The sequence below is a fragment of the Moschus berezovskii genome, chromosome 5, assembly GCF_049115385.1.
Source record: "Moschus berezovskii isolate FMDL1 chromosome 5, NW_MosBer_1.0, whole genome shotgun sequence".
Classification (NCBI taxonomy): Eukaryota; Metazoa; Chordata; class Mammalia; order Artiodactyla; family Moschidae; genus Moschus; species Moschus berezovskii.
In genome coordinates, this window is record NC_142464.1 from 11,348,051 (window position 1) to 11,363,386 (window position 15,336).

At 40.7% G+C, this 15,336-nt stretch overlaps 1 long non-coding RNA gene across 1 annotated transcript in view; it reads right to left on the reverse strand.

The window, feature by feature from the left end:
* Window positions 1-15,336, reverse strand: part of LOC129561501 (uncharacterized) — a 29,789-nt gene that overhangs the window by 2,226 nt on the left and 12,227 nt on the right. The window contains exons 3-4 of the long non-coding RNA XR_008687009.2: window positions 3,573-3,956; window positions 569-670 (exon numbers count right to left, since the gene is read on the reverse strand). This is a non-coding gene — a long non-coding RNA (uncharacterized LOC129561501). The remainder of the gene's footprint in view (window positions 1-568; window positions 671-3,572; window positions 3,957-15,336) is intronic.

The following is a 15,336-nucleotide window of genomic DNA, read 5'->3' on the forward strand; positions in this document are numbered from 1 at the left end:
TTCCCTGAGGCCCAGGGTCGCTTTACCGGCCTCTGATTGCTTTAAGGGATGAATGTCGGTTGGACCCCAGAGCTCTGCCTCCCTGCCAGCACCTGTTCCACCATGTCATACTGCCTTTCTGCATGTGGAGTTTTGCTGGTTTCACATCCACATGATTCAAACCTTCACTTTTGAAACAGAAAAAGAGCTTGAAATGTTGTGATTCTAACTTATTGGTCTATATTTTGGCTGCATAACTGAATAAAAATGAGAAACTGCACCATCAACTTGTAAGTGTTGTTTATTCATTAAACAAAAGCCCCACCAACCACAGCTGTGCAAGTCTTCACATGTTACTGTGATGATAAATTTCAGACCTCTCTATGAAGTGGAAATAGATTTGAAGCTTCATGTTAATTTAAACATTTTCTTCTCTACCGAGACTAGCAACAAGGCCACAAGTTAGCATCCTTTTGCTTTAGCATTTAAATAGCTCCTGATAATAGTAAAAGACCTTGCCATTTTCTTTACAGGGGTAGTTTCAATGGTTTCCATTCCAACTCCAGTCATTTACACATTATGTACCTACCACAGAGCAGCAAATCACCTGCACAGCCTGATTTGATAGATGGACAAACAGATGTACGTGCCTTGGATATGTCCTTGGGACTCCTGAGGTTGGGTTTCTTTTCTGGAAAATAAAGACAAGCATGGTTTGTACAATTAGATTAAGCACATAAACATGTTCACATTTTTCATTCTCACACACACAAATATAACATTTAAACATTTTTCACTTAATCAATAAGAAACAAAACAATATGTTGGTTAAATATGTTTTGTCACACTGAGAATCCTAGATTTCTATTCCCTTTTTGGTATATCATGTGGTAACCATTTTTCTTTCTATAGTTAGAATCTTGCTCTAGTTGCAATTGTTGCCTTTCTGTGGCATTTGGGTTCCATTCTAAAACATTATTAAAAAGGTGACAACCTAGGGGTGGTGGGATGGGGTGAGAGTGGAGGGGGGCTCAGGAGAGAGGGGACATGTGTATACTTGGGGCTGATTCCTGTTGATGTGTGTGTGGCAGAAGTCAACTCGATACTGTGGAGCAACTGTCCTCCAATAAAAAGAAGAATTTTAAGGTTTTTTTTGTTTTTTTAAGAGGATTCCCTACTGGCTCAGATTGTAAAGAATCTGCCCACAATGCAGGAGACCTAAGTTCGATCCCTAGGTCGGGAAGATCCCCTGTAGTAGGGCATGGCAACCCACTCCAATATCCTTGCCTGGACAATTCCATGGACAGAGGAGCCTGGCAGGCTACAGTCCATGGGATTGAAAAGAGTCAGACACAAATGAGCAACTAATGCTTTAAAGAATATACTCTTTGACCTGAATTTAAGGCAAATTCAGGCATTAATAAACTCTCAATAAAAGGTTTTTTTCAGTTAACTTAATAGACCTATGACCATATGAATGAATCTTGAAAATTCAGTGAGATGTACCATGCTGCTGCTGCTGCTGCTAAGTCACTTCAGTTGTGTCCAACTCTGTGTGACCCCATAGACGGAAGCCCACCAGGCTCCCCCATCCCTGGGATTCTCCAGGCAAGAACACTGGAGTGGGGTGCCATTTCCTTCTCCAATGTGTGAAAGTGAAAAGTGAAAGTGAAGTTGCTCAGTCGTGTCCGACTCTTAGCGACCCCACGGACTGCAGCCTACCAGGCTCCTCCATCAATGGGATTTTCTAGGCAAGAGTACTGGAGTGGCTTGCCATTGCCTTCTCCGGAGATGGACCGTAGATACCTAATAAAATAATATCTATGATGCAGCTTAATAACTTAAAAAACCACTACAATATTATAAAGTAATTAGCCTCCAATTAAAATAAATTTAAAAAATAAGATATAGTAACAGCAACAAGGGTGACACATTCAATTTCCACATTCACCACTGAAGTGATGGACACACTGTATCTGAGAGGATGGTGGTAGGTCCTGAATTCCAGACACTGCCCTTCACTACCTGCAGAGCCATGTTTGCTGTCTTTGGACCCCTCTGGATCTGAACAGTTCCACTTTAAAGTTGACATCGTAGCCTCTTCCACTTGTAAACCTGTTTGAGCCTATTAAACATCGGAGGATCTACTATTCAAATAAGATATGCTAGGGGATATGAAGGTATCATTTCTATCCTCAGAGAGTTAATGACAAACATAATGCAGAATTGATTTAAGAAGTTAAGCAGATAGACACTGGCAGTGAAAAAGTTTAGCTCTTGTATTAGCTAGGGCTGCCAAAACAAACTACCACCCACTGCGTAGCTTAAACAGAATTTTATTTTCTGGCAGTCCTGGAGACTAGAAGTCCAACGCCAAGGTACCATCAGGGTAGTTTCTGGTGCAAGCTCTCTTGCTGGTTTGTAGACAGCCAGCTTCCCGCTGCATCCACACATGGGCTTTCCTCTGTGGGCACAGAGAGGGAGCACTCTGGGGTCCCTTCCTCTTCCTCTAAGAGCATTGCTTATGAGAGATTAGGGCCCCATGCTTACAACATTGTTTAACTTTTATTACCTCATGGAAGGCCCCAAGTCCAAATACCATCTCACTGGGGACTAAGGTGTCAACATATGAATTGAGCGGGAGGAGTGGACACAGTTCAGCCCATGACATCTCTCTTTTAGGTCCACCATGTAGAGCTAATTTATTCAGACCAAACTATTTAACTTCAGGTTCTTGTTTTCCATACAGAGAAAATAATAACCATGCATTTTTCAAGAGGTTATGAGGATTGAATAAAGATTACAACATACAATGTTAATTATAAAATGCTAAAGAAACACCACTCACTAATATTATAAAAATGAGGCGGGGGGGGCGGTCCCAAGATGGTGGAGGAATAGGACATGGAAACCACTTTCTTCCCCACAAATTCATCAAAAAATCATTTGAATGCTGAGCAACTTCCACAAAGCAAATTCTGAACTCTGGCGGAGGACATCAGGCACCCAGAAAGGCAGCCCATTGTCTTCGAAAGGAGGTAAGACAAAATATAAAAGACAAAAGGAGAGACAAAAGAGTTAGGGACAGAGACCCATCCTGGGGAGGGAGTCGTGAAGGAGGATAAGTTTCCAAATACTAGGAAACCCTCTCACAGGTGGGTCTGTGGGGAGTTTTGGAATCTCAGAGGGCAACATAACTGGGGGGTGGGTGTGGGGTGGGGTGTTGGCAGGACCACAGAATATGTGCCTAACCTCAACTGCCAGCAAAGAAGTATCCCAGATGCTCACGTGCACCCCAGCAAGTGGGGGCTAGACAGGGAGGCGGGGGCTGCATCATCGGTGCTTAGGTTAAGGACTGGGCCTGAATGCCCTGAGAACAGTCTGAGGGAGCTAACATGAGACAGCAACCCAAACTTGGATCACCAGAGAGAGAAAAAAGAAAGAGAACTTTCCCGAGAAAGGCTCTAATGCACAACCTGGCCTGTTCACAGAACAAAGGATTGAGCGAATACCAAAGGAGAGCTAACCAGTTGCCTACAGGTCTCTCCCCACTCCCCACCCCCACCCCCCGCTGTAGGCAGAGAGGTACGTACGTGTGACAGCCAGGGCCAGAAGGCAAGGGGCTGCTGCACGCTCAGCCCCAGAAAGGGCATCCTCCACCAAACTGCGAGTAGGCTTTCAGTTGCTAACCACGTCTTCCTGGGATCCTGGATGGTCGACATCCACCAGCAAGATCGCGGCCTGAGATCAGCTCCCCAGAGGAGACACAGGGCACAACTGAGGCGCTGTTCTCACGGAGCACCCGGGGACTGAGCAGCTGGGACCAGGGAGGTGATCACGATGTGCGGCCCACCCGGGACAGTGCTCTCACGGAGCACCCGGGGACTGAGCGGCTGGGACCAGGGAGGTGATCACGATGCGCGGCCCACCTGGGACAGTGCTCTCACCAAGCACCTGGCCACCTGAGCTTCTTCAACCTGGGAAGGGCACAAAACACACACCCAATGAGGCCTGTGCCCTTGCTGAGTACCCGAGAACCTGAGCAGCTTAGACCGGGAAAGTGCACGAAAAGCAGGGCCCACTTTGGACACGGCCCTTGCAAAGCACCCAGGAGCCTGAGCAGTGTAGACCTGGGAAGCACACACCAGCTTGAGCTGGGGAAAATTTAGTGTGGTCCATACACTGTGAGCACTCCCCACACACGCCAGCAATATTTGTTTGCAGTGCCCCTCCCCACAACCCAACTGAACAATTGAGCCTAAATAAGCCTGACACCTTCACCCCCTTGTGTCAGGGCAGAAATTAGACACTGAAGAGACTTGCAAAAAGAGGAAGCCAAAATAAACAAAGCAGAAACCGCTCTGGAAGTGACAGGTGCAACAGATTAAAACCCTGTAGTTAACAATGACTAAGAATTGGAGGGGGCCTATAGACCTTGAGAACAAGTACAAGCTGGAAGAAGGAACTATCTGAAACTGAACTGACCCCACACTACCCACAACATCTCCAGAGAAACTCCTAGATATAGTTTTACCATTATCACTTTTTAATTTTTTAAGTTCTTTATTACTCCTTTAATTTTCATTTTTATAACCTACTATTACCTTGCAAAAAAGACCCCATTTTTAAAGCAAACTACAAATATACATATATATAATTTTTATGATTGATTTTGTTTTATATTTTTAATATTTTTTGAGAGTCTAACCTCTACTCTAGATTTTTAATCTTTGCTTTTTGCTATCAATTTTGTACCTTTATGACTCTAACCTTCAGTATCCATTCTCACTTGGGTTGTGAATACTGGCTTGATTGCTCTCTCCCCTTTCGACTGTCCTTTTTCTCCCCCAGGTCACCCTTATCTACTCCCTCCCCCTTCTCTTCTCTACTTAACTCTGTGAATCTCTCTGGTGTTCCAGGCTGTGGAGAACACTTACGGAAATGATTACTGGCTAGACTGGTTTCTCCCTATTTGATTCCCTCTTCTCCTCCTTGTCAGCTCTATCTCCTTCCTCCCTGTTCTTGCCTCCATGTAACTCTGTGAACCTCTCTGGGTGTCCCTCACTGTGGAGAATTGTTTCACCATTAACCTGGATGTTTTATCATCTGTGCTGTATGGGTGGAGCACTCTTGAGGCTACTGCAAGAATAAGACTGAAAGCCAGAGGCAGGAGGCTTAACTCCAAAACTTGAGAACATCAGAGAACTCCTGATTTCAGGGAACATTAATAGGCAAGAGCTCACCCAAAAGCCTCCATACCTAAATTGAAACCAAGCTCCACCAAAGAGCCAACAAGTTCCAGAGCAAGACATAACATGCTAACTCTCCAGCGATGCAGGAACATAGCCCTGAGCATTAAAAGACAGGCTTCCCAAAGTCATGCCAAACCCATAGACACCGCAAAACTCACTACTGGACACTTCATTGCACTTCAGAGAGAAGAGATCCAGCTCCACTCACCAGAACACAGATGCAAGCTTCCCTTACCAGGAAATCTTGACAAGCCACTAGTCCAACCCATTCAACAGGGAGCAGGCTCCACAATAAAGAGGAACCACAAACTTCCAGCCTACAGAAAAGGCACCCCAAACACAGCAATCTAAACAAAATGAAAAGGCAGAGAAATATTCAGCAGGTAAAGTAACGTGATAAATGTCCACCAAACCAAACAAAAGAGGAGGAGATGGGGAGTCTACCTGAAATAGAATTCAGAATAACGATAGTCAAGATGATCCAAAATCTTGAAAACAAAATGGAGTTACAGATAAATAGAGACAAAGATTGAGAAGATGCAAGAAATGTTTAACAAGGACCTAGAAGAAATAAAGAAGAGTAAATCAATAATGAATAATGCAATAAATGAGATCAAAAGCACTCTGGAAGGAACCAACAGTAGAATAACTGAGGCAGAAGATAGGGTAATTGTGGTGTAAGATAGAATGGTACAAATAAATGAAGCAGAGAGGAAAAAAGAAAAAAGAATTAAAAGAAATGAGGACAACCTCGGGGACCTCTGGGACAATGTTAAACGCCCCAACATTCGAATCATAGGAGTCCCAGAAGAAGAAGACAAAAAAGAAAGGTCATGACAAAATACTTGAGTAGATAATAGTTGAAAAATTCCCTAAAATGGGAAAGGAAATAGCCACTCAAGTCCAAGAAACCCAGAGAGTCCCAAACAGAATAAACACAAGGCAAAATACCTCAAGACACATATTAATGAAACTAACGAAGATCAAACATAAAGAGCAACTATTAAAAGCAGCAAGGGAAAAACAACAAATAACACACAAGGGGATTCCCATAAGGATAACAGCTGATCTTTCAATAGAAACTCTTCAGGCCAGAAGGGAATGGCAGGACATACTTAAAGTGATGAAAGAGAAAAACCTACAACCCAGATTACTGTACCCAGCAAGGATCTCATTCCAATATGAAGGAGAAATCAAAAGTCTTACAGACAAGCAAAAGATGAGAGAATTCAGCACCATCAAACCAGCTCTTCAACAAACGCTAAAGGATCTTCTCTAGACAGGAAACACAGAAAAGGTTTATAAACTCGAACCCAAAACAACAAAGTAAATGGCAATGGGATCATACTTATCAATAATTACCTTAAATGGAAATGGGTTGAATGCCCCAACCAAAAGACAAAGACAGGCTGAATGGATCCAAAAACAAGACTCCTTCATATGCTGTCTACAAGTGACCCACATCAAACCCAGGGACACATACAGACTGAAAGTGAAAGGCTGGAAAAAGATATTTCACACAAACAGAGACCAAAAGAAAACAGGAGTAGCAATACTCATATTAGATAGAATAGACTTTGAAATAAAGACCATGAAATGAGACAAAGAAGGACACTAAATAATGATCAAAGGATCAATCTAAGAAGAAGATATAACAATTATAAATACATATACACCCAAAATAGGAGCACTGCAATACATAAGGCAAATACTAACAAGTATGAAAGGGGAAATTAACAGTAACATAATAATAGTGGGAGACTTTAACACCCCACTCAAACCTATGGATAGATAACCAAACAGTAAATTAGCAAGGAAACACAAACTTCAAATGATACAATGGACCAGTTAGACCTAATTGATATCTATAGGATCCGTTCCGTTCCGTTCCGTCGCTCAGTCGTGTCCGACTCTTTGCGACCCTGTGGACTGTAGCCTACCAGGCTTCTCCGTCCATGGGAGTCTCCAGGCAAGAATACTGGAGTGGGTTACCGTTTCCTTCTCCAGGGGATCTTCCCGACCCAGGGATCGAACCCGGGTCTCCCGCATTGGAGGCAGACGCTTTAACCTCTGAGCCACCAGGGAAGCCCATCTATAGGATATTTCACCCCAAAACAATGAATTTCACCTTTTTATCAAGTGCACACAGAACATTCTCCAGGATAGATCACATCCTGGGCCAAAAATCTAGCCTTGGTAAACTCAAAAAAATTGAAATTATTTCAAGCATCTTTTCTGATCACAATGCAGTAAGATTAGATGTCAACTACAGGGAAAAAATCTATTAAAAATACAAACTTTGGAGACTAAACAACAAACTTCTGAATAACCAACAAATCATAGAAGAAATAAAAAAAGAAATCAAAATATTTATAGAAACAAATGAAAATGAAACACAATAACCCAAAACCTATGGGATTCAGTAAAAGCAGTGCTAAGGGGATGGCTCATAGCCATACAAGCTTACCTCAAGAAACAAGACAAAAATCAAATAAAGAACCTAACTTTACACCTAAAGCAACTAGAAAAAGAAGAAATGAAGAACCCCCAGTTAGTAGAAGGAAAGAAATCTTAAAAAATCAGAGCAGAAATAAATGAAGGGAAAAAAAAGAGACTATAGCAAAAATCAACCAAACTAAAAGCTGGTTCTTTGAGAAGATAAATAAAATAGACAAGCCATTTGCCAGACTCATCAAGAAAAAAAGGGAGAAGAATCAAATCAACAAAATTAGAAATGAAAATGGAGAAATCACAACAGACAACACAGAAATACAAAGGATTATTCATGAGACTACTATCAGCAACTATATGCCAATAAAATGGACAACTTGGAAGAAATGGACAAATTCTTAGAAAAGTGTAACCTTCCAAAATTGAATCAGGAAGAAATAGAAAATCTTAACAGACCCATCACAAGCACGGAAATAAAAACTGTAATAAAAAATCTCCCAACAAACAAAAGTCCAGGACCAGATGGCTTCAAAGGTGAAATTCTGCCAAAAATTTAGAGAAGAGCTAACTCCTATCCTATGCAAACTCTTCCAGAAAATTTGAAGAAGGTAAACTCCCAAACTCAGTCTATGAAGCCACCATCACCCTAAAACCAAAACCAGACAAAGATGCCACACACAAAAAAATAAATCTACAGGCCAATATCACCGATGAACATAGATGCAAAAATATTCAACAAAATTCTCGCAAACAGAATCCAACAACATATTAAAAAGATAATATCAAGTGGGTTTTATCCCAGGGATGCAAGGATTCTTCATTATTAACAACTCAATCAATGTGATACACTACATTAACAAATTGAAAGATAAAAACCATATGATTATCTCAATAGATGCAGAGAAAGACTTTGATGAATTCCAATACCCATTTATGATAAAAATTATCCAGTAAACAGGCATAGGAGGAACATACCTGAACTTAATAAAAGCCATATATGATAAACCCACAGCAAACATTCTCACAATGGCAACAAACTGAAAGCATTTCCCCTAAAGTCAAGAACAAGACAAGGGTGCCCACTCTCACCACTAATATTCAACATAGTTTTGGAAGTTTTAGTCACAGCAATCATAGAAGAAAAAGAAATAAAAGGATTCCAGATTGGAAAAGAAGTAAAACTCTCATTGTTTGCAGATGACATGATCCTCTACATAGAAAACCATAAAGACACCACCAGAAAACTGCTAGAGCTAATCAATGGATATAGTAAAGTTTCAGGATATAAAATTAATACACAGAAATCCCTTGTATTCCTATATACTAACAATAAGAAAACAGAAAGAGAAATTAAGAAAACAATTCCATTCACCATTGCAATGAAAAGAAATACTTAGAAATATATCTACCTAAAGAAACAAAAGACCTATATACAGAAAACTATAAAACATGATGAAAGAAATCAAAGAGGACACAAATAAATGGAGAAATATACCATGTTCATGGATGAGAAGAATCAATATAATGAAAATAAGTATATACCCAAACCAATCCATATTCAGTGCAGTCCCTATCAAGCTTTTTCATACTCACCTAGAGCCAGACATCCTGGAATGTGAAGTCAAGTGGTCCTTAGGAAGCATCACTACGAACAAAGCTACTGGAGATGATGAAATTCCAGTTGAGCTATTTCAAATCCTAAAAGATGAAGCTGTGAAAGTGCTGCACTCAATACGTCAGCAAATCTGGAAAACTCAGCAGTGGCCACAGGACTGGGAAAGGTCAGTTTTCATTCCAATCTCAAAGAAAGGCAATGTGAAAGAAAGCGCAAACTACTGCACAATTGCACTCATCTCACACGCTGGTAAAGTCATGCTCAAAATTCTCCAAGCCAGGCTTCAGCCATATGTGAACTGTGAACTTCCAGATGTTCAAGCTGGTTTTAGAAAAGGCAGAGGAACCAGAGATCAAATTGCCAACATCCACTGGATCATTGAAAAAGCAAAAGAGTTCCAGAAAAACATATATTTCTGCTTTATTGACTATGCCAAAGCCTTTGACTATGTGGATGACAATAAACTGTGGAAAATTCTGAAAGAAATGGGAATACCAGATCACCCGACCTGCCTCTTGAGAAACCTGTGTGCAGGTCAGGAAGCAGCAGTTAGAACTGGACATGGAACATCAGACTGGTTCCAAATAAGGAAAGGAGTGTGTCAAGGCTGTATATTGTCACCCTGATTATTTAAATTATATGCAGAGTACATCATGAGAAATGCTGGGCTGGATGAAGCACAAGCTGGAATCCAGACTGCTGGGAGAAATATCAATAACCCTCAGATATGCAGATGACACTACCCTTATGGCAGAAAGTGAAGAGGAACTAAAGAACCTCTTGCCAAAAGTGAAAAAGGAGAGTGAAAAAGTTGGCTTAAAGTTCAACATTCAGAAAACTAAGATCATGGCATCTGGTCCCATCACTTCATGGCAAATAGATGGGGAAACAGTGGCTGACATTATTTTCTTGGGCTCTAAAATCACTGCAGATGGTTACTACAGCCAAGAAATTAAAAGACGCTTACTCCTTGGAAGAAAATTTATGACCTAGACAGCATATTAAAAAGCAGAGACATTACTTTGTCAACAAAAGTCCATCTAGTCAAGGATATGGTTTTTCCAGTAGCCATGTATGGATGTGAGAGTTGGACTATAAAGAAAGCTGAGCACCAAAGAATCAATGCTTTTGAACTGTGGTGTTGGAGAAGACTCTTGAGAGTCCCTTAGACGGCAAGGAGATCCAACCAGTCCATTCTAAAGGAGATCAGTCCTGGGTGTTCATTCGAGGGACTGATGTTGAAGCTGAAACTCCAATACTTTGACCACCTGTTGTGAAGAGCTGACTCATTTGAAAAGATCCTGATGCTGGGAAAGACTGAGTGCAGGAGGAGAAGGGGATGACAGAGGATGAGATGGTTGGATGACATCACCGACTCAATGGACATGAGTTTGGGTAAACTCCGGGAGTTGGTGAGGGACAGGGAGGCCTGGCATGCTGCAGTACCTGGGGTCACAGAGTCAGACAAAACTGAGCGACTGGACTGAACTGAACTATCAAGCTACCAATGGTACTTTTCACAGAACTAGAACAAATAATTTCACAATTTGTATGGAAACACAAAAAAACTTGGAATAGCCAATGCAATCTTGAGCAATAAGAAGAGAACTGGAGCAATCATCCTGCCTGATTTCAGACTATACTACAAAGCTATAGCCATCAAGACTTATGGCACTGGCACAAAGACAGAAATATGGAACAAAATAGAAAGCCCAGAGATAAATCCACGCACCTATGGACACCTTGTCTTTGACAAAGGAGGCAAAATATTCAAAGAGAAAAGATAATCTCTTTAACAAATGGTTTTGGGAAAACTGGTCAACCACCCGTAAAGGAATGAAACTAGAACAGTTTCTGCAGAAGGCAATGGCACCCCACTCCAGTACTCTTGCCTGGAAAATCCCATGGATGGAGGAGCCTGATAGGCAACAGTTCATGGGGTCGCAGAGAGTCGGACATGACTGAGCGACTTCACTTTTCACTTTCATGCATTGGAGAAGGCAATGGCGACCCACTCCAGTGCTCTTGCCTCGAGAATCCCAGGGACAAGGGAGCCTGGTGGGCTGCCGTCTATGGGGTCGCGCAGAGTCGGACACAACTGAAGCAATTTAGAAGCAACAGCAGCAGCAGAACACTTTCTAACACCATACAGAGAAACAAACTCAAAATGGATTAAAGATATAAATGTAAGACCAGAAACTATAAAACTCCCAGAGGAAAACATAGGCAAAACACTCTCTGACATAATCCACAGCAAGATCCTCTATGACCCACTTCCTAAAGTAATGGAAATAAAAGCAAAAACAAACAAATGGGACCTAATTAAAGTTAAAAGCTTTTGCACAACGAAAGAAACTATAAGCAATGTGAAAAGACAGCCTTCAAAATGGGAGAAAATAATAGCAAACAAAGCAACTGACAATCAATCTCCAAAATATACAAGCAGCCCATGTAGCTCATTACCAGAAAAATAAACAACCCAATCAAAAAGTGGGGCAAAGAACTAAACAGACATTTCTCCAAAGAAGACTTACAGATGGCTAACAAACATATGAAAAGATGCTCAACATCACTCATTATCAGAGAAATGCAAATCAAAACCACGATGAGGTACCATCTCACACAGTTCAGAATGGCTGCTATCAGAAAGTCTACAAACAATAAATGCTGTAGAGGGTGTGGAGAAAGGGGAACCCTCTTACACTCTTGGTGGGAATGCAAACTGGTACAGCCACTATGGAGAACAGTGTGGAGATTCCTTAAAAAAAGAAAAAAAAAAAAAAACCTGCCATACAACCCAGCAGTCCTACTGCTGGGCATACAAACCAATGAAACATGGATTGAAAGAGACACACGTACCCCGATGTTCATCACAGCACTGTTTACAGTATTCAAGACATGGAAGCAACCTAGATGTCCACTGGCAGACAAATGGAGAAGAAAGTTGTGGTACATATACACAACGGAATATTAGTCAGCTATTGAAAAGAACCCATGTGAATCAATTTCAATGAGGTGGATGAAACTGGAGCATATTATACAGAGTGAAGTTAGTCAGAAAGAAAAACACCAATATAGTATATTAATGCATATATATGGAATTTAGCAAAATGGTAACAATGACCCTATACATGAGACAGCAAAAGAGATACAGCTATAAAGAACAGACTTTTGGACTCTGTGGGAGAAGGCAAGGGTAGATGATTTGAGAGAATAGCATTGAAACATGTCTATTACCATATGTGAAATAGATGACCAGTCCAAGGTTGATGCATGAAACAGGGCGCTCAAAGCCAGTGCACTGGGTCAACTCAGAGGGATGGGATGGGGAGGGAGTTGGAAGGGGGTTTCAGGATGGGGGACACATGTACACTTGTGGCTGAATTATGTCAATATATGGCAAAAACCACCACAATACTGTAAAATAATTAGCCTCCGATTAAAATAAATAAATAAATTAAAAAGTATTATAAAAATGATTACTGCTTGGAATACTAAATTCATTTGCAATTGAAAAAAGTAGCATAATCTATGGATTTGAGTTATCAGAAAGTACTGAAGCTGAAACAGGAATACAGTACCTTGGTTATGAGTAAATGAGTTTTTAATCACGAAATCTTGAGTTCAAATCCTGCTCTTACTTACCATGTAAATTTGGACAAATTTTAAGCTGCCAGCTCTCTCACACTTAAAATGAACAATAATATCACCTCTATCAGACTTCATAAAAGTGATAATATTGCAGCTTGAGTTACTAATAACTTAATAAATACTCTTTATTGTTAAAAAAGTCCCTAAAGGATATGTGAGAAAATGTAAAAGTGTACATAGGAATTGATCAGTGTATTTAGTGAATAGGGAACAGTCAGGGAGTAATGTGTTAATTTTATACAGAAAAAAATACTATATTTGAAAAGATTAAGTTAAAGTGAAAGAGGTTACTGTATAATATTAACCACTTTGAAAACTCAGTGATTTAAAACAATAGTTATTTATTCTCACAGGGATGGCCAAGGGTTGGCTGATCTGGAGTGGACATGGTTAGGTAGCTCTATTGGCTGGCTGGGCTGAACTCCTCACATTGTACTGGGCTCATGCATACTCATTTCTCTCATCTTCCTTGGACCAGCAGTCTAGCTGGGTCATGTGTCTCTCACAGGAATGACAGAAGTACAATTTGGCAAGCCCAACAACCTAAGGGCATTTCATGACTTTATGTTCTGTCTGCTACAACTCTCTTACCAAAGTAAGTCACATGGCCAAGCCCCTAATCAAGGGTGGAAAGTACATTCTGCCTACCAGGAAGTCAAAGCAAGTCGCAAAATAATATCAAAGCAAAATCAACAGGGTGCTTAGGAGTGAACAGTTTTCAACAAGACCCTAATACATTACACTAACAATATAAGGCTTTAGTTTGAAGACAAATGGGAAAACTATAGGTTTTTGAGCAGAGAAAATGTATGGAATCCATGTGTTTCAGAGACAAACAATCTTCTATCGGTGCATTATAGATATTGAAAGAAGGGAGTCAGGGAGGCTGGCTAAAAGGCTAAACATTTCAGCCATCTGGGAGGTGATAATCTGAGCTAAATTGGGGGGTAACCTGATAATCATACTTCAAAGAAGTGACAGATAACAAAATCACATTAACTTAAGAAGCCATGAGACTGAAAAGTTCTTCAGATAGAGGAAAATAAGTGAATGCTGGAGGAATGGTGAAAGAGCTGTATAATCAATTAGCCCAAACTCTATGGCATAAAACAGCAGTATTTCTAATCTTGGGCATTCTCTGAGAACTGGGAATTTAGGAACCATTTGGCTTGGTGATTCTGGCTCAGGGTCTCTCATGTGGATGCAGTTAATGGGACAGACGTCAGCCTACCATCCAAAGGCCTGAGTGAGGCTGGAAGAGCCACGTCCACATGAGCTCACACACATGGCTGGCACGTTGCTGCAGCTATGACTGGAAGGCTCTGCTCCTCTCCACATGGACTGTGAGGCTGTCCTCACAATATGGTGGCAAGTTCCTCCCACAGCGAGTGACATAAGAGCAAGCAAGACCCAGAAGCGGCCAAGTTTTTTATGACCTATCCTCAGAACTCACACATGTCACTTGTGCCACATTCTATTCATTAGAAGAGATTATTAAACTCAGCCATATTCTTTTGAAGAAAAGAACATCAAAGAATTTGCACAAATAGGAAAATAAAACCAACCACAGGAAAATAACGACAGTATTTAGTTTTAGACCTACCAAGTTTGTGATAAATAAAACAATCAATGGAAATAGCAAATGACCATCTTAGCTATTAAAATAAAATATGGGCCAAAAGTGATCACTGGAGTTCCCTTCCACATGGTTGTTGTAGGTGAAGACCTAAAGATGGTTGAAAACATTGAGAAATGAAATTCAGAAAGAAAGGAATAGGGTCATATGCACATTTTAAGAGGTAGAATAGAAGGGCAATATCAGAAAAGAAAATAAAAACAGAGTCAAAATACTAAATTTTATGTAAAAATCAAGGATAGTGAAGCCATTTCAAGGGCACTAACATATTTTTGGTACTAGATAAAGATATGACTAGAAATCAGATGGTAAAGAATCTACCTGCCAATGCAGGAGTCATAAGAGACATGGATTTGATTCCTGGGTTGGGAAGATCCCCTGGAGGAGGGCATGGCAATGCACTCCAGTATTCTTGCCTGGAGAATCCCATGGACAGAGGAGCCTGTGGGCTATAGTCTATGCGGATGCAAAGAGTCAGACAGGACTGAAGCAACTTAGCACAGCATGAATAGATAATTGGAGGTGAATCAGGAAAATTGTTCAGAGCTCTGGACAAAGCAATTGAAACATTGTTAGCAGCATTCTCTATATTCAAGACAATTTTAGATGGTGTAAGTCATTCTTGAGATCGCTGTAAAAGAATATTCAGGAGAAACATGTCTGGACTACACAGAAAAAGCAAACTAATGATAAAATCAAAAAGCAAAACAATATGTTTGGTAAAGTGAAGTGGGTTCAAAAAAAATTGTTTG